Source organism: Chelonia mydas, chromosome 8 (assembly GCF_015237465.2).
Source record: "Chelonia mydas isolate rCheMyd1 chromosome 8, rCheMyd1.pri.v2, whole genome shotgun sequence".
Taxonomy (NCBI): Eukaryota; Metazoa; Chordata; order Testudines; family Cheloniidae; genus Chelonia; species Chelonia mydas.
Genome location: NC_057854.1, coordinates 14,515,835 through 14,535,673, shown reverse-complemented (window position 1 = coordinate 14,535,673; position 19,839 = coordinate 14,515,835). Strand labels below are relative to the sequence as shown.

The 19,839-nt window shown below is 42.3% G+C and overlaps 1 protein-coding gene across 4 annotated transcripts in view; it reads left to right on the top strand.

Moving 5' to 3' along the window:
* Positions 1–19,839, top strand: part of ACSL6 (acyl-CoA synthetase long chain family member 6) — a 112,203-nt gene that overhangs the window by 11,571 nt on the left and 80,793 nt on the right. Inside the window, exon 1 of one of the 4 annotated variants that reach the window (XM_027825805.3) lies at positions 12,417–12,877. The exons of the other annotated variants lie outside the window; for them this stretch is intronic. The gene's annotated coding sequence lies outside the window, so the exon portion shown is untranslated. Of the gene's footprint in view, positions 1–12,416; positions 12,878–19,839 lie in introns of those variants that run through there. 4 annotated transcript variants of the gene reach the window in all.

Genomic DNA, 19,839 nt, shown 5'->3' with positions numbered 1-19,839 from the left:
AGGAAATGTAGTTACCCTTACTGCATGACTAAACTGTACTTCCTAGGTCCTAACTGAAGGGTCACCTAACTGAGGGGTAGTAAAGTAAATCTAAGTGAAGGTCAGGGGGGTGGGATATTAGAGGGCTCTGTTTTAAGGCTCCAAGGTGCTATTTGACCCTTCCCCTCCAGAGTGTAAAGATAGAGCTGATTAGATTCAGTTAAGAGTCCTTGTCTCTTCTTAGTGACTACTAGGGCTGAATGCACCGATAGACTGGTCTAGGGGGTTGAGTCTTCGGTCCCGTGAGGGGACAGTGTGCTGGTGAAAGACACTGTAAAGGAGGCAGCAGCAGTAGGGAGGTTCTCCACCACCCGCTGAAATCACTAAGAACTGGGCTCCACATACATCCTCTATCTTTATTTTAATCACAATTGTTAACAAAGCGAGATAAATACAACAAAAGGGTGGGGAGTCTCTGGGTGCTGTTTCTGTTGTTACAAAGTATCGCTTTGAGTCCAAAAACCAAGAGAGCTCCCTCTTAATTAGTAATACCCTGGAATTTAAACTATGGGGAATCAAACTCATTTGTGATTTTAATACAGAACTTCTTTAATATGATCCAGCAAGTCCACTCAGTCCTACTTCTTGTTCAGCCAATCGCTCAGACAAACAGGTTTGTTTTCCTTTGCAGGAGATAATGCTGCCCGCTTTTTGTTTACAATGTCACCTGAAAGTTAGAACAGGCATTTGCATGCCACTGTTGTAGTCAGCAGTGCAAGATATTTACATGCCAGATGCGCTAAAGATTCATATGTCCCTTCATGCTTCAACCACCATTCCAGAGGACATGTGTCCATGCTGATGATGATGCTTGATAACAATCCAAAGCAGTGCTGACCGACGCATGTTAATTTTCATGAATTCATTAATTTTCAGATGCCACCAGCAGAAGGTTGATTTTCATTTTTAGTGGTTCGGATTCTGTAATTACCACATTGGGGTGTTGCTCTTTTAAGATTTCTGAAAGCATGCTCCTCACCCTGTCCCTCTCAGATTTTGGAAGGCACTTCAGATTTTTAAATCTTGGGTCGAGTGCTGTGCTATCTTTAGAAATCTCACATTGGTACCTTCTTTGCCTTTTGTCAAATCTGCAGTGACAATGTTCTTAAAATGAACAACGTGCTGGGTCACCATCCGAGACGGCTATAACATGAAATGTATGGCAGAATGTGAGTAAAACACAGAACAGGGGACATACAATTCTTCCCCAAGGAGTTTAGTCACAAATTGAATTAACACATTATTTTTTTAGCGCACATCATCAGCATGGAAGCATGTCCTCTGGAATGGTGTCCAAAGCATGAAGGGGCATATAAATGTTTAACACATCTGGCACATAAATACCTTGCAATGCTGGCTACAAAAGTGCTATGCGAACGCCTGTTCTCACTTTCAGGTGACATTATAAATAAGAAGGGGATAGCATTATCTCCTGTAAATGTAAACAAACTTGTTTCTCTTAGCAATTGGCTGAACAAGAAGGAGGACTGAGTGGACTTGTAGGCTCTACATTTTACATTGTTTTGTTTTTGAGTGCAGTTATGTAACAAAAAAAATTGAAATTTGTAAGTTGTGCTTTAACAATGAAGAGATTGCACTATGGTACTTATCTGAGGTAAATTGAAAAATACTATTTATTTTGTTTATCATTTTTACAGTGCAAATATTTGTAATAAAATAATATAAAGTGAGCACTGCACACTTTGTATTCTGTGTTGTAACTGAAATCAATATATTTGAAAATGTAGAAAAACATGCAAAATATTTAATACATTACAATTGGTAGTCTGTAGTTTAACAATGCGATTAAACCTGCTGTTGCAATTAATTTTTTTAATTGATTGATTTTTTTGAGTTAATCGCATGAGTTAACTGCAATTAATCGACAGCCCTACTAAATACCTTTAAAAATGTGGCCAGATAGTCCTGAAATGTCTACAGTAGAAAAAAACAAGCAAAATATTTTTAAATCTTTCGTGTTATTAATTGTTGTTGTTTAATCAAAAAGAAGGAAAGAGGAAATAAGCCCAATTTTCCTTTGCATATCAACTTAAAAATTCCTCCTCTCCTACAGGATGGAAGTATCATTTCTGCAAGAATTGGTATTCAAAGGGATTCACCACACAGCAAGGGAAATCCCCGGTCAGGGAGAGGTGATTTTAAGGTTCTAGGACTGGATGTGACTGATTGCATTGCAAGGAAAATTGAGGTTCTCAGGATTTCCATTTGGTCACCTGTCTGGTTCTGGTGGGATAGACATAATATTTCAGAAATGTCATGTCTGAATTGTGACACAGAGTCCATGTCCAAAAATATTATATTTCATAAGTAATGTGGTAATACAATGAAGTAACTGGGTGAAATTCTGGTCCACAGAAGTCCATGGGAGTTTTGCCCATTAACTTCACTGGGAACAAAATTTTACTCAGTGATTTTTCCTGGTCTCTTAAGTCTACTGATTAGTTCCTATGAGGAACAATGGACTCAAGTCATTTGTGGAAGAAGCAGAGAAAAAAAAAGCAACAGTTCTGTGAGGACTGACAATTGCAGACAGAACCCTTGACTTTTGGGTTCCCATTTGAGAGCTTTATACAGTGGCCAATGTGAAATGAGGTGACAATTTTAGTCCAGTTCCTAGTGGTGAGGCACCCACGACAACCACTATCACAACTGCCTTTGGTGCTCTTGGTGGTAGTTTGAGCAGAGAGACCAAGAACTGACATGGTCCTGGAGTCTGAACAACCTTCTCATCCATATGAATGATCTTTTCAGAACGGGTTTGTGCTACATTGTCTGGACACTATTGTGTACGGGACTGTGCTTTCATAAATCATGGAGTTCAGTCTTTAGGGCTGCTAGTCCATCAGCAATCATCAGACTGTCTTCACTTTATGGGACAGACCGTTGGGTCCAGGCAAGCTGTGCTTGACAATTGATAGGGCCCTACCAAATTCACAGCCATGAAAAACATGTCACGGACCGTGAAATCTGGTCTTCCCCCCTGTGAAATCTGGTCTTTTGTATGTTTTTACCTTATACTATGCATAATTCATGGGGGAGACGAGTATTTCTCAAATTGGGGGTCCTGATCCAAAAGAGAGTTGCAGGAGGTATCACAATATTATTTAAAGGATGTCGCCACCCTCATAGGTTCCGAGTTTCTAATCTGCTGGGGAGTACTCCCCCCCCGGCTCTGCCCCCACTCCACCCCATCCCCCCAATACCCCACCCCGCCCTGCTTCTTCCCAGCACCGCCCTGTCCCCGCCCCACCTCTTCCCTGCCTCTTCTTGCCCCCACCCTGTCTCTTTACCACCCAGTTCCACCTTCTCCCCAAGTGTGCTGCGCCCTCGCCCCTCCCCCTCCCCCCCCCGCGCCTCCTGATGCCGCGAAACAGCTGATCCGCGGCAGGCGGTAAGTGCTGGCAGGGAGGGGGAGGTGCTGATCGATGGGGCCCACCAGTGGGCAGGAGGTCCTGGGGGGTGGGAGATGCATTGCAAGGGGGGCTGCTGGTGGGTGCTAAGCACCCACATTTTTTTTACTTCAGTCCCGGAGCAGCCACGGAGTTGGTGCCAATGGCCACCCTTACTTCTGAACTGTCTTCAGAGCTGGCAGCTGGAGAGCAGTGGCTGTCGGCCAGGTGCCCAGCTCTGAAGGCAGTGCCCCACCAGCAGCACAGAAGTAAGGGTGACAAAACCATACCATGCCACCCTAACGTCTGTGTTGCTGCCTTCAGAGCTGGGCTCCTGGCCAACTGCTGCCGCTCTGCAGCTGCCCAGCTCTGAAGGCAGTGCCGCCGCCGGCAGCAGCAGTAACTCGATTCCCCCCCGCCCCCCCCCCCCCCAGACAACTCCTTTCTGGGTCAGGACCCCTACAAATACAACCCCATGACATTTCAGATTTAAATAGCGGAAATCATGAAATTTATGATTTTTTAAATCCTACGATTGTGAAATTGACCAAAATGGACTGTGACTATGGTAGGGCCCTAGCAACTGACCAAGGAAGAGAGATCAAGGTGGTGATACACCGCCTTTCCCTCCCACACCAATCCCGGAGGCAAGTGAGGACCACACAGGTCCTCATTGCAACTTACAGTAGCCTCAGGGCTGCTCTGCTGTGTGCTGGCTGGTAAGAATCCCTTGGGGAGTCTCTGGCAATGCTAATGGCCTTTTCCTTCAAGAAATAACCACTCAGCTCACACACACACTAGAAATGCTGAAAAGACTTTCTGACCAAAGGCAAGATTTCCAAACTATGAGCTGTAGCTCACGAAAGCTTATGCTCAAATAAATTGGTTAGTCTCTAAGGTGCCACAAGTACTCCTTTTCTTTTTGCCAATACAGACTAACACGGCTGCTACTCTCAAACTAGGACTGGGTATGGCAGCTGTCCACTCAGTGCACTCTACCCCACAGTACCAAACTATTGCAAATGTCTCAAGGCAATGGCGTGAGTTAGAATAGTAAAAGATTTCAGAGTAACAGCCGTGTTAGTCTGTATTCGCAAAAAGAAAAGGAGTACTTGTGGCACCTTAGAGACTAACCAATTTATTTGAGCATGAGCTTTCGTGAGCTACAGTAGCTCACGAAAGCTCATGCTCAAATAAATTGGTTAGTCTCTAAGGTGCCACAAGTACTCCTTTTCTTTTTGCGAATAGTAAAAGAGTGTCCCCTTTGGAGTAATATTTTTAGTCTACTGTGTTATTTCATTTAGGTTTTTACTGGTGCCCTCTGAGATTCTTGACACTTGAGTTGTTTTCTGAATGATGGACTAGTTGCCATTTGGGTTTGCTTTGAGAATTTACAATTACACTAAATATACATTTTATTTCTTCCTCCAGTTCTGGCTAAATATATTGCTATTCATTTATTATTATTTTGGTCATTGTTTAATTGTTGATTTAGGCCTAGTCTTGCAAATGACTCCACGTGGGCAAGAGTAGAGCCATGTTTATTTTGACTTCTGAAACAAAAAGCCATTTGTTCTATGCTGCCAGCAATTACTTAAAATCCCCTACAAAATTATGCAGTAGAAGAAAATACCCATAAATTAGGCTAACCCCCAAAATAGCAAAATCCAGCTGTAATCCAATAATTAAATAGACAAGCCAGTACCCAGACTGCCTCCTTGTTCTAGATTTTTAATATCTTCCAGTTACTTTCAATACTTGTGTCTGATGCTATATACAATGTATTGAGCAAGAAACTCAGAATTAAAATAACTTATTTTGCGGCTAGAGGGCAGACTTTCTAAGTTAGGACTGGTTTCCTTAACTCCTCCTGACAGACTGCATCAGCAAAGTTTGAATGAGAGTATTCATTGCCTCAATTTGTCCTCCTTGGGTGGGATTTTCCAAAAGTACCTAAGGGCAGATGTACATACAAACTGGTACTGAAACAACGAAATCAATTTTAATTCACCCCTTTTGTTTTTTTGGTGCAAGTCTGTGTGGGGACACTTGTTTCAGAATAAAAGTATCTTATTTTGATGTAGAATAAATCAATTGCTTAACAATTTCAGCTAATCTGAATCTGAAATAAGTGTCCACACACAGACTTGCACTGAAATAATCAAATAATAACTGATTTAGTCATTTCAGTGCAAGTTAATGGTGAAGACCAGCCCTTTGGAGTGAAAATCTCATTGAAAGTCGATGGGGTTTGTGCTCTTAAATCACTGACACTTTTAAAAATCCCATCTTAAATTAGTAAAGAAAACAAAAACGCTAACACACCTCTCCCAAATTTTAGACATCTGAAATATATTGGGAGCTAAGTGTTACTATACAAAACATGATTCCATGCTACACCGAGGAGATAACTTTTAGGTGAACTTCCCTAGTCAATAATTATGGAAAAGTCCAACAGTACTCAGCTGATAATTATCAACACTTTGTAGAATATTTAGACCAGCCTTTAGAACTGTACAGCTTGGAATTATCAACACTTTATAGAATATTTAGACCAACCTTTAGAATTGTAGTTTGGATTGTGTCTGTTGAATTCTGTAGATTGGCTCACAAATTCTGTCCAAATGATCTCATTCTCTATTATATTATTGGGGGAGTTTTAGAGTAATATCCATGAATCCTATTTAATTTTTACCTGTTGGTTTTATCCCTGACTTTTCCATAAGGGCTTTCAGTATGAACTGGCTTTCCTTTTCTGTTAGAAGACAGCAGCAATGCAGCTTGTCAGCTACTTGGAACATTTTGTCCCTTTAGTAAACGGTTGGAGTTTTGTAATTGGCCTTCCTAGTTTGCTCTGACAAGACAGCAGATTGGGAATGACCTGGAATAGTCTTGCAGTATTAAAAAAAAAAAAAAAAAAATCAAAGCCACCACATCCAGTCTGAACAAAAATAACCTTCCAACTGCACTTTAGTGTAACGCTTGAGCCATCATTTTATTTTGCCTGAAAGGATTTTTTGTTGTGTATTGAGAACAGCCTTATTCTGACTGGACTTTACAGCTAGCTATCTGAATCATGATGATGATGTTTAAAAAAAAAATCCTTTCAGTTGACAGGCTGGTGAGGGTGGTGTGATACTGTGAGCTGCCAGCAACAATTCAGTCTTGTGTTTCCTTTAGGAAAGGCTATTTGCATATTCTCTATTCACTTTATTTGCTCAAACACGATTGAAAAGGCAAAGTTCTCAGCCATTGAGACTGAAGAATAAACTGTCTGAGCACTTAGCTCTGTACTTTTAACACTTTGAAAACTTTACTTACTTTGCCAGGAAGAAATCTGAGCAAGCAGAACACTTTAGAGACCATAAAAAACATCTAGAGAGTAGATTTTAGAGGCTGCCTTTTGCAACAGGAAAAGATGTAGCCTAGTTATAGGGACTCTTCTGAACAAAGAAATAATGGAAGAAACATATAAGCTGCAAAATGAAGTTTTGTAGAAACTAAAAGTGTACATGTGTGTCTGCTCACATATAGGTCATGGGGAGAATTTACCAAACCTAATGTGAATAGAAAAGTTTTCCTGATTATTTTGAAATATCAATTAAAACATGAGAGAGACAAATGGGGGAGGTAATATCTTTTATTGGACCAACTTCTTCTGGTGAAAGAAGTTGGTCCAATAAAAGCTATTACCTCATTCACCTTACCTCCTTTGTAAAGCATTTTGAAGATCTGTTGATAAAAGGTGCTATACGAGTTAGGTGGTGCTATTAGGTGGTCATCATCTACTGGCCTGAGAGAACATCCTTGCAGTTTTAGTGTCTCATTCTCTCATGTATTTGTAGAATAAGGAAATCAGGGGTGGGGGGTGGGGGGAATGATAATCTGCAGGTCTCTCATTAGTATCCATTTATTAAGTTTCAGAGTAGCCGCTGTGTTAGTCTGTATCCTCAGAAAGAACAGGAGTACTTGTGGCACCTTAGAGACTAACACATTTATTTGAGCATAAGTTTTCCTGGGCTACAGCCCACTTCATCAGATGCATTGAATGGAACATATAGTAAGAAGATATATATATATACAGAGAACATGAAAAGGTGGAAGTTGCCAAACCAACTCTAAGAGGCTAATTAATTAAGATGAGCTATTATCAACAGGAGAAAAAAAAATTTTGTAGTGATAATCAAGATGGCCCATTTCAGACAACTGACGAGAAGGTGTAAGGATACTTAACATGGGGAAATAGATTCCGTTTGTGTAATGACCCAGCCACTCCCAGTCTCTATTCAAGCCCAAGTTAATGGTATCTAGTTTGCAAATTCATTCCAGTTCAGCAGTTTCTCACTGGAGTCTGATTTTGAAGCTTTTCTGTTGCAAAATTGCCACCTTCAAGTCTGTTACTGAGTGACCAGAGAGGTTGAAGTGTTCTCCTACTGGTTTTTGAATGTTATGATTCCCGATGTCATATTTGTGTCCATTTATTCTTTTGCATAGAGACTGTCTGGTTTGGCCAATGTACATGGCAGAGGGGCATTGCTGGCACATGATGGCATATATCACACTGGTAGATGTGCAGGTGAATAAGCCCCTGATGGTGTGGCTGATGTGATTAGGTCCTATGATGGTGTCATTTGAATAGATATGTGGACAGAGTTGGCATCGGGCTTTGTTGCAAGGATAGGTTCCTGGGTTAGTGTTTTTGTTGTGTGGTGTGTGGTTGCTGGTGAGTATTTGCTTCAGGTTGGGGGCCTGTCTGTAAGCGAGGACTGGTCTGTCTCCCAAGATCTGTGAGAGTGAGGGATCGTCTTTCAGGATAGGTTGTAGATCTTTGATGATGCGCTGGAGAGGTTTTACTTGGGGGCTGAAGGTGACGGCTAGTGGCGTTCTGTTATTTTCTTTGTTGGGCCTGTCCTGTAGTAGGTGACTTCTGGGTACTCTTCTGGCTCTGTCAATCTGTTTTTTCACTTCAGCAGGTGAGTACTGTAGTTTTAAGAATGCTTGATAGAGATCTTGTAGGTGTTTGTCTCTGTCAGAGGGGTTGGAGCAAATGCAGTTGTATCGTAGAGTTTGGCTGTAGACAACCTACAAGTGCTAATCCTGATGTTTAGATTAATATGGGATTGTAAAATAGGGGAAGAATGAAATGACGCCAAGGACCCAATCCAGTGCACACTGAAGTCACTAGGTGTCTTTCTGCTGACTACGACAAGCTTAAAATCAGTCCCCTGGAGTCTAGTATCACTTTATTGTTGGGACAAGATACTCGTCCCTATAGGTTTGAGTGAAATAATTTAAATTTCAGAGCAAACTTGGTGTTCTGCATACTATTTGTTATGGCATAATAAGGTAGGACATACATAAGAGGCATCCAGTTGGTATATTTATGTACTTCTGTCAAAAAGTTTTGTTTGGTTGGAGACATTTAAAAAATATTTTCACTTATTGATATAACTGTTTTCTGTCTGGAGAATTATGGCCTGAGCCAAAGCCCAATGAAGATATTTGGAGGCTTTCCATTGACCTCTGGGCTTTGGATCAGGCCCTTAATGAGGAATAGTCAGCACAAAATGTAGAGGTTACATTCTTTGTATTTGTGGACTGTATTAAGATAAATTCTAGCTCATTTAACATGCTTAGGCCTCAGTAAGTATTCATCATATTTGTACTAAAGTAGAAGTTAGGACCAGAATTGTAAAGGTATTTAGGAGCAGTCAATGGGATTTAGACTCCTAAGTGCCTATATCCCTTCTGAAAATGAGATTTAGGCTCCTAAATCATTTAGATGTTGCAGTGTTGAGCACCACAATGCCTAAATGCCTTTAAAAACCTGGGCCTTAGCATCTGCAACTCCCATTGACTACATATTTTTCAGCATCTGTATGTAAACCTCTTTCTGGATTTAGAGTGTTGGCAAGTCTACAGCTACTGTAACAGAGAGTGAGGGGCTAGTGCGGTTCCCTCGAGATCACTGATCCAAGAAAGGAACTTGGCTACCTCTAAAGCTACAATAAGTGTTAGTCTACTCCGCAAATTGTCTGGCAGGGAGTGGCACGGGAACTATTCAAATTGCATACTGGTTATGTCATCTCTGCAGTGCAATCATTCTCCATCTGCCTTAACAGTAGGAACCCCAATTTTCTTCCCTGGCACCATGTTGCATTTCTTCTAATGCTGTTTCACCAAAAGTCAGTTCTTGCAGTGTATCTACCATCAAGTATGTGGAACAGAATATCTGTTTTGTTTAGTCACTTGGTGTTTGGGCAGTGTCATATTTTGGTGAAGAAGGACTGGTGTTATGATTAAGGCAGAGGGTGAGGATTCAAGAGGTCAGAGTTACATTCCTGGTTTTGCTAGAGACTTCCAATGTGACCTTGGCCAAATGACTTGCCCTTTCTGTATCTTGGTTTGTGAAATGAGAGTGATAATTCTTTTCTCCCACTCTTTGTCTGTCTTGCTTGTTAAGGTCAGGTCTGCACTAGAAGCTTTTGCTGGTGTAGCAATGTTGGTTAGCGTTTTTGGGGGGGATTGGGGACACAACAGTCTTAGAGTGGTAAAAGCCCTAGTGTAGATTCAGCCATATGGGCATTAAAGTGATTTTGCTGATATAGCTTATTTTGCTCAGATAAAAGTATAAGCTATTCTGGCAAAAGCACTTTTTGCTGGTATAAGCTACATCTATACTGGAAGGATTTGCTGGTATAGCTTCACTCTGCCTCAGTTTCCCCTCTCTGGAACCCAATAACTCCACTCAAGGCCCTCCTGATTCAAAAATACCCTACTTGGGATTGGTTTATTATTAAACCTCATGCAAAATAGTCCATAACAAAAGTCCCAAATAAACAAAAGCTTCTCTGGTTTTTGGGTTTCCCCTGAAGCCTATAATCAGAGTCCTGTTCCCAGTACTCTCAGGACTACCTTTCAGGCACTGTCTCTCTCTGTGGCAGGAGCACCAGCCCTCTTCCTGGAGCTGGATAATTCAAGCACTTATTATCCCTCTCTTTAAAGAAGGAATCCCCAGCTCTTCTCCTGTAGCTGGGTTGTGAGTTACTCTGCTGTAGGGCCTTAGCCAGTTTCTCCCTCAGCTGTCCCCACTTATTCTCTAGGCTCAGAGAGTAGACAACTTTCTCCTACTGGTAGCTACGCTGCCAGGAGAGGGAGGAGGCAGCCTTTGTGCTGATTCCCTTCTCCCAGCTCATCCTCAGCTGGTTGGGGAGAGGAAAACCTTCCTCCTCCCAGTCTGCCGGGCTCCTGGCCTCAGGCCCATTAAGAAATAGTAATGGGATTTCCTCCTGGACTCTGTTTACTGCTGGGATCACTTCCTCTCTCCCAAGTCCTTGTGTATATAATCAGACCTCTCAGATGCTTAAAGGGCCATGCCATGTGAAGGGGTGGGCTGACCACTAGGCACTTCTACCGTTCTGAAGGGCAGACCACTTCCCCACAAAGTGGCATGGGACGTCTAATAATAAATGCTACAGCACTTTCATGCTCTGTTTAGGCAATACCAAGTACTGCAAGCTGCAGGTGAGCTGCCCAGACAGTAAATGAGAGGGCTCTCTTCATGAGGTACCTCATATACACCCATAAAGCCCTGCTGAAAAAGATGGCGACCATGTATTATTGGAAAGAACATTTCTTTTTCAACAGACACAAGTTTTAAAATGACAAGGTTTCAGAGTAGCAGCCGTGTTAGTCTGTATCCACAAAAAGAAATGGAGGACTTGTGGCACCTTAGAGACTAACAAATTTAGTATATTTGTACCTCTCCTTTGAGGAGAAGATTCTGCTGTGCAGGCCAACATCTCAATTAGGAAAGAGTAACTGTCTCATACTGTTGGAGTATGCTTTCCTAGAGTTGGGTTTGACCTTGAGGACATCTGATAAATATATTTTTAAACTAACTTTAAGAGCATCTGCCATTTTATAGCCAGTTAGAAATAAGGGGCCAGATCCTTAGCTTATGTAAATTGACATGGCCTCATTTAAATCACCAGCAAAGGATCTGGCCCAAAGTTCCTTGAAAAGAGAATGTTCTACTTACATCATTGTTGCCAAGGCTCTGCACAGAATCTATATTTGAGTCTAGTGACCATTGACTCAAATTTTTGCATATATTTTTTACCATTATGTGTCTACCACTCTGCCTCCATAAATAGAGAATCTCACTGTAGAATTCTTCAGAGAAGTAACATTAATGAATTGCAAAAGCTTTTGTAGAGATTTTATTGGTGACTAGCGTACCCGTGACAAAAAGCCACGCTGGCTACAACAATGATTATCTGCAGCTCTTTGAACATCATAACTGTGTTGGCAATAGTCTGCGTAAGTAGGTTTGTTCTTGAAGCATTTTATTAAGATGTTTTTGGAATAAGTTGTTAGTTTGTGTTCATTCTATTCAAAGTACAACAATTTTTTCAACATACAAAAACTCCACTGATTTACTTAGTGTCAGAAGCTTCAGTTTGTCTTCATTTTCTGGTCATTACTTAGCAAAAGAGGACCCTCCCATCTGTCTTCTAAAAACTCTGTAGTTGTTAAAAGAAAAGGAGTACTTGTGGCACCTTAGAGACTATTAGTCTCTAAGGTGCCACAAGTACTCCTTTTCTTTTTACGAATACAGACTAACACGGCTGTTACTCTGAAATCTGTAGTTGTTGTTACAGATTTACAACCAAAAACCTTTGTCCTCATTTCATATGGCTAGGAGTTACAGAGCTTTCAAAATCTATTTCACATACATTTGCGTCAGAATCTGCAATCAATGTTGCATGTTGTGTAGACTTAAGCATGGTTTTATATGTCACTGAAAACTATACTGAAATAAAACAACCTGCCTTCATGAACTAAAATATTTGGTACATCAAGGGTTACTTTCTGAATAGTGGTGATGTCTCTAATGCAGACTAAGCTGACATTAGCCAAGCTTAACTACTTGCCACAGTTTGCAGATGGGGAGGGGGTGGGACATGCTGGAGTTAGCAGCAGTTCCCTAACAAGTATTTCTGCAACAAGATCTTGCCATATTTATTCTCAACAATGAGCTAATTGGATCAAAGGCAAAATATATGTTCTAAGAGCCTAACCAGTTCACCCCAGCACCAAAAGTCTGTTTATGTTGGACTTGCATAGAGGTGGGACTTAGTTGCAGAATCTGTTGATTACTTCAGTACACAAGTGTTGTAATTTCTGTCCCACTGCAGAACAGAGCAAGGACTCTTGCATTGGTGGTAGGTCTCTTATAAAAAGAGGAAAGCTTTAGCTAGTTACCAGCTGTGAAATCTGACAAGCAGTAGGCTCTCTAAGCGGCTCCGGAAAGGTAGGGGTATACATTTTACAACCTTCTAGGCATATCCTTCTTGAGGAAAGGCAGGGAACAAGCTGAGCAAGAAGAGGGACCGCAGAATATTGAATGGAAGCTTATATATAATGTAAGTCAAGACCTTTTTTTCCCTGTGAAAAAGAATAATTTCTGTTAATTTTTAATTGGGGGTGGGAGGGAGGAACCCTCTTTAAACCTTTATACAGTAGCTTTATAGGGATGAAAATTGTTTGTGGCTTGTGAAGTGTTTCCTGTTTTTTCAGCTGTCTTCTACGAACCATAAAGGGGGGAAGGGATCTAGTATTTGCTGTGATGAGGGCTCCAGTTCTCGAAGGCAGTAACTCCACAGGTGGCTGACAATGTGAATATGGCTATGCAAAGGGGTGAGACGTTCAGCTGCAAAAACAATGAGAATTTTATTAAGTGTAAGGCATTTGCTCTTCATGTAAGAATTGGCAAGTTGTGATTCTAAAATCCTTCTGCATAAAATGGTTCAGGCCATTGCTAGAGCTCTAGATTGCATATATAGAGCAGCCCAGCAAGGCTTTTGAATGAGTGGCATTGGGACTAGATATAGAGAAGCTGTCGGTTCCACGGCGAAAGTAGGCTCTGCCAAATTCTTCTGGAACAGCTTTTCTGAGCCGTGTTTGTCAGGCTGAGATGATAGAAGCCTCCTGATGTAGGTAGGGTTTGCTTCTGCTTGCCCAGGGTATCGGATCAGTGCAAACTTCATAATGTTAATTGTGTCACTTTGAGAGGGAACCAAGCCCATGATGATAGAACTTTATTTTCTATGGGCCAAATCCTGAGGTCCTCACTGCTCTGATTTTATTCAGCCACATAGAAATCAATTGGAGTTTTCCTGGGTAATGGTGGTGTAAATAAATTAAGCAAGGATCTCAAGTTTTGGACCTAAATTTCTGGAGCATCTTGTGTTCTGTTTTGAACCATAGTTCTTACTTGGCCTTAAGCCTGAGGTTTTTTTGATAGTACCAGAGACTGGGCTAACTATTTAAATAGCATTTTATGAGACATGAGCTTCAAAAACCGCTTCTTGCCTATGGGAAACTGTGTGTGTGTGTGTGTACGCTCCTAGACCTATCCCTCCCCCAAGAAGTCCCAGGATATCCTCCCTTCTTATCCCCCTCATGCCCCACAGATATTTCAAGTAACTGGCACCGCTAAGGGGATGATGGAGCACAGGAGGCCAGATAAGGGGAGGAAGGTTCACTGGCTTACCAGCTGTGCTAACAACCAGTCTGTGTTGACCAAAGACTCACAAGCAGAGGAAGATGGTCACAGGCACATTGGAGATGAAATCCCAAACTCTTATTGGCTGTGTTTGATATGAATATCTCCTGTCGCTTTGGAGATTTAAATATGCTGAACTTGAATGCCCAAGTGGACTTGTGGGGTTTGATTCCCTTCTAACCTTTCCAAAACAAACCGCAGGATTTAGTTTGCAAATTAAAATGCTGTCGGTTCACCACAGATAGGGTGACCAGACAGCAAGTGTGAAAAATCAGGACAGGATGTGGGGGGTAATAGGTGCCTATCTAAGACAAAGCCCCAAATAATGGGACTGTCCCTATAGAATCGGGACTTCCGGGCACCCTAAACACAGACCTAAGGTGTGTATATACATGCGCACACACACACATTCTTGTTTGTTTAATGCTTGTCACTCTGTAGTCTGGTTGTATACAGATACTTGGCTTGATTAAGTGAACACATTGGCACTTCGCTAAGCAAACATTTAAAAAATATACCCCCCTCCCCCACGCTAAATGTCGGCTGCAGTTCATTACTTATCTGTTCCACTATATTTGCATACAGGGGTTTGAAAGTCATTTTATCTCTAGTGAAAGTGGTAAAAGATCACTAGTAAAATTTGTGGCTTAGAACTTTGGCAGTCTTATAGCAAACATCATTAGAAGGAAAACTAAAACATAAATCCTTGTCTCCAGGGCAGAAGAGGCCAGCAGACATGCCACCATGGCTGGCTACAGTTCACAATGATCCGCTTCTGTCGAATTACATAGTCCTTTTTCTGAATGCTTCAAGTTTCTGTTCTTACCTGGCTTCATCAGTAATTATCCCATGATGAGGAGTTGTTCAGTATAAAATTATCACAACTGAAATATTCCTATTGGTCTACAGGAGCATCATGCAGAAATGGAAAGGTAGATTGGTTCCTATTCTTAGGGCTTGTCTACACCAGTGCTTCTCAAGCTATCTGATGTTGGGGACCGGCAATTTTTTTTTCCAATGGGCACACAGACCGGCAGCTGATGGCTTGTGGACCGGCACTGGTCTGCGGACCACCACTTTGAGTAGTAATGGTCTACAGTACCACGCAGGGTCGATCTAAGGTACACAATTTCAGCTATGTGAATAGCGTAGCTGAAGTCGACATACACCTCTACCCCGATATAACATGAATTTGGATATAACGCGGTAAAGCAGTGCTCTGGGGGGGCGGGGCTGTGCTCTGAGCGGCGTGTTAAGGGTGATGGGCCGGAGCCGAGGGGTTGGATAAGGGGCAGAGGGTCTCGGAGGGTGTCAGGGGCAGGGCTTCCTCCCCCCCATTGCAGGGTCTGGGAGACAGGAGCTGGGGGGGGCACTTTTGAGGGACCCACAGGCCCAGAGTGGCACCGGGGGATTAGCCGGGGGCCTGGAGCAGCCTGCTCCGCTTCCCTCACCTGGCCCCAGCCGTGTTGCTCGGGGGAGGGGGATTGGGGGAAGGGATCCCTCCCACTCACCGGCAGTGGAGGAAGTGGAGCAGCCCGGCCCCAGCCCACTCCACTCCACCAGCTTCCAGCTGCGGTGCTCTGCTTCCCACTGCCGGTGAGTGCGGGACCTTTCCCCAACACCCCACCCCCAGCGACATAGCTGGGGCTGGGGCAAGGAAAGTGGAGTGGGCTAGGGCCGCCTTGCTCTGCTTCCCGCCACAGGTGAGTGTGGGGGGCATCCTTTCCCCAACCTCCCTGCAGTCACCAGCGGCGGGAAGCAGAGTGCCGCGGCTGGGAGCTGGCGGAGTGGAGTGGGCTGCGGCCACGTTGCTCGGCTTCCCGCCGCTGCCAGTGAGTGCCTGTCAGGGTGGGGGTGTGGATAGGGGTCGGGGCAGTCAGGGGACAGGGAGCAGGGGGGTTGGGTGGGGTCCTGGGGGTGATTGGGGACGGGGGTCTCTGGAGGGGGCAAAAGCAAGTTCGATATAACGTGGTTTCACCTATAACGTGGTAAGATTTTTTGGCTCCCGAGGACCGCGTTATATTGGGGTAGAGGTGTGCTTAGATCTATTTACTGCGGTAAGTCGACAGCTGATGCTCTCCCGTTGACTCTTGTTGTGCTCCTCGTTCAGAGTTGACAGAAGAGTGCTCAGCAGTCGATTTATCACGTCTAGACACAATAAATCGACCCCCGCTGGATCAATCGCTGCCTGCTGATCCGGCGGGTAGTGTAGACAAACCCTTAATGAAAGGATGCAGGGAGTGTGGAATGTCATTAGGCCTTGAATAGTGTGCATCTGGGCAACCAATTAATATTATGCCATTTGACAACCCTTCTTTGAAGACATATGAAGAGATTTCTTTAAATGCTAAACCTGATTATCTATTTTAATTTCAAAGATCTACAATAAGTTTAGAATGACAGCAATGAAGAAGAGGATAATATAGCCTTACTTATGAGCAATGTAAGGAAGAACAACATGCTGCAAATGTAGCTAAATATTGGGTTTATTTTCTGTTGGAGGTTGTACCATTTAATATATAGGGAGAATGCATCTTTTTAGTACATAAATTGGAAAGTTTTAAAAAAGTGAAGGGGAAGATAAAATGTGCTTATGAAAAGAATGTTGTTTTCTGAGAACTCAGCAAATTCTATGTGTTTTTTGGAGATTTGAAATGATAGAGGATGCTGTCAAGTCTGACAGAGCCTGACTATCTCAGCAGGGCTGGATAAATGACTGCTTAGATATGCAGGCCCTTCTTTGAAAAGCTTCTGTATGAACTGAACAGAAAAGCTGGTTACTCACTGATTTTCTAGTCCAGCAAGAATGCTAGTCTCTAATGTAACAACTGTTGCTGTAACTAATGGTCTATTTATTATCGGTTGTGTGTGCAAGAAAATAAAACTATATGCTTTAAAAATATGATGACATTCTTGTGCATAGAAAAGCTATCTGAGATCAGTTAGAGGTTTCTAGCATTTACGAGTCATCACATTTTATTAACTTTGAAGTCAAGAGGAGGTGAGGGCATTGAGAGACTTAGCCTAATTTCTGTATGGTGAACAAAACTGACATTTGGTATGGAAGGATTGTCTGCAATCTAGACTGGGATTAATACTAGAGAGGTCTGCCAGTGTCACTGCCTATCACCTATCTGCAGGTGAGATATATATGTGTGTGTTGCATATATAACAATGTAACGGATCTGGTTAAAACACAGGGGTATGAACTCTACCGAATATAGATCTGAGAGAGTTCTCCCTGTGCTGGACTAAGGGCCTGATTTTTCTGCTGCCTTACACCTGTACAAAGTGGGAAATTTTACACCCACTTTGCACAGGTGTAAGGGAGCAAACAAGGTGCAGGACCGCAAAAAATCAGGGTTGAGACTTTTTAGGCCCCGTCAATAAACCTGTGATGTGCGGTACAACCTCATTCACACGGATACCCACGGTAACAAGTGTTTAATGGGCTTGTCTGCAGTTAGATGAGACGATCACTGACCCCTCCTTCAGAGAGACCGGGCTCCGTGATGCATTTGTGACACACCACAGCACTGACCAGTAGAGTTTCTCCCACAAGTAAAGTTATATATACCTACTTCACCTTCCTTATCCAGGTCAAAGGCAGGTCTTCAAGAGTTCAATTAAGCATCCAAAATCATGTTTTCCTTCTAAGACAAGACCAACTCCTCTGTGCATCTGCTGTACTTGGTTGTGAGACAGGTATTTTTAGATTAGTGTACGTCTATAGGCCATTTATTGATTGCGTTCAGGGAGAGGGGGAGAAAAAGAGATTGCGTTCATCATGGTTTTTGAAATGAATAATTGAATATATATAAAACGTAATGAGCCAGATCCTCTGCTGGTGTAGATTGGCATTGCTCTGAGGTAAGTGAAGATACAGATCCTTAGCTGATATAAATTGGGGTACTAGGGTTCTCCCTGAAATGGTACAAGGGTCAAAACAGTAAGATTTCTATACAGCCATTGAATGTTTTTAATCATTTAACATGGCAAATAATTGATCTATTGTATTTGGTTTTTAGATATGATTGGAAAACATCCCTGTAAGGTGGATATAGTGAGGTCTTCATGCTCTTTTTCAGTATAATTGGGACTTCTAGGACATTCAGATCCATTATTTGTTTATATATTGCAAAAATCTTTCAGTTTTATATATGCTTCTCTCAGTGCAGCTGGGTGGAGGCCAGTCCCATTCCTTATGGGGTGCTTATAAACCAAAGATGTGGATCTCTGTATTTCCTTTGACATTGTCTCACCTTCTTAGCAAAATGTTTAGGAAGTGAACAGCACAGCTGGTGACGAGTTAACAAGCCGTCTGAGTTAACAGGGTGGCAATTTTAGTGTGGCTTATAATTGTTTCCAACTGTTGTACTGTGCACTAATGGCCTAATTTTTTCCCGAAGATGCGGAGCACCTCTAGCCTCTATTAACTGTAATAGGATTTGTGGTGGTCAGGGACTCTGAATATCAAGGCACAAGTGTTTTGGCTCCTGGGGCTGGGAAAATTGAGTGCTGCATAAATTAAATTGATTAATGCTTCCTTGAAATACAAATATCTCCAAAGAGCACTGATCAGTATTGTGACCCTTATCTTCTCTGTGAAGAACGGCCATGTACAGAAATAGTATCTGTCAATAATTTTGTACAAGATGAAAATACATCCATATAATCTTCCTGATTCATTTCTCTTACATTCCTCTTCACTACAAGACAGGTTTCAGAGTAGCAGCCGTGTTAGTCTGTATTCACAAAAAGAAAAGGAGTACTTGTGGCACCTTAGAGACTAACCAATTTATTTGAGCATAAGCTTTCGTGAGCTACAGCTCACTTCATCGGATGCATAGAAGTGGAAAATGCAGTGAGGATGTTTTTATACGTACAGACCATGAAAAAATGGGTGTTTATCACTTCAAAAGGTTTTCTCCCCCCACCCCACTCTCCTGCTGGTAATAGCTTATCTAAAGTGATCACTCTCCTTACAATGTGTATGATAATCAAGGTGGGCCATTTCCAGCACAAATCCAGGTTTTCTCTTCCCCTCACCCCACTCTTCTGCTGGTAATAGCTTATCTAAACTACAAGAAAGTTTTCCCTCCATTTGGGGCCAAATCCTGCTTGCTTCTCTCATTCAAATAGGCCCATTTACATCAGTGGACCAAATTTATTGATACTAGGGATAAATGTGGCCTGGTGGAACTAATCACATGATCTGTTTTCCTCCTCCCTCCAGAAGGTAACTAAAGGTCATGAGAAAATATTGAAGGCTTACTCAATATGAACACTACTTGCCTTATTCCTCTTTAGCAGATCTCCTGCTCAAAGAGGTTTGAACTGGATTTAACCCCTTTTGCACTGAAGTTAGGTCCTCCTAGATCACCACTGGAGAACAATGCTAAGGATGCAGTGCAGGATGCTGAGAACCGTGGCAGTGGAAGGGAACAGTCACTGCCTGCTGCACCAGAGTTCTGGTTTTACTTCCTGAGTTCCAGACATTCAGTTCAAGGCTCACTGAATTGAGATCCAGCTCTGCAGGCACAAAAGAGATTCATGCTAAAGAGGCTTATGTACTTGTTGAAAGCTAGTTCTTTAACCGTCCTCTAGGCCTGTAGACAGCTTAACAGATTCAGCTGGTTTAATTCCTAAAGGGAAAGGGGTGGGTTGTTTTCTTTTGAGTACTGATAATTAAAAATAAAAAATTTACCTGGATTTATGCCCTGCTTCTCATTCATAGGAGCCTTCTATATTCCTTGCTTGCTGCGTTTTGATATTTCAAAGCCATTCCAGCTGCTATGTCCATCTCCATTCTTGGTCACT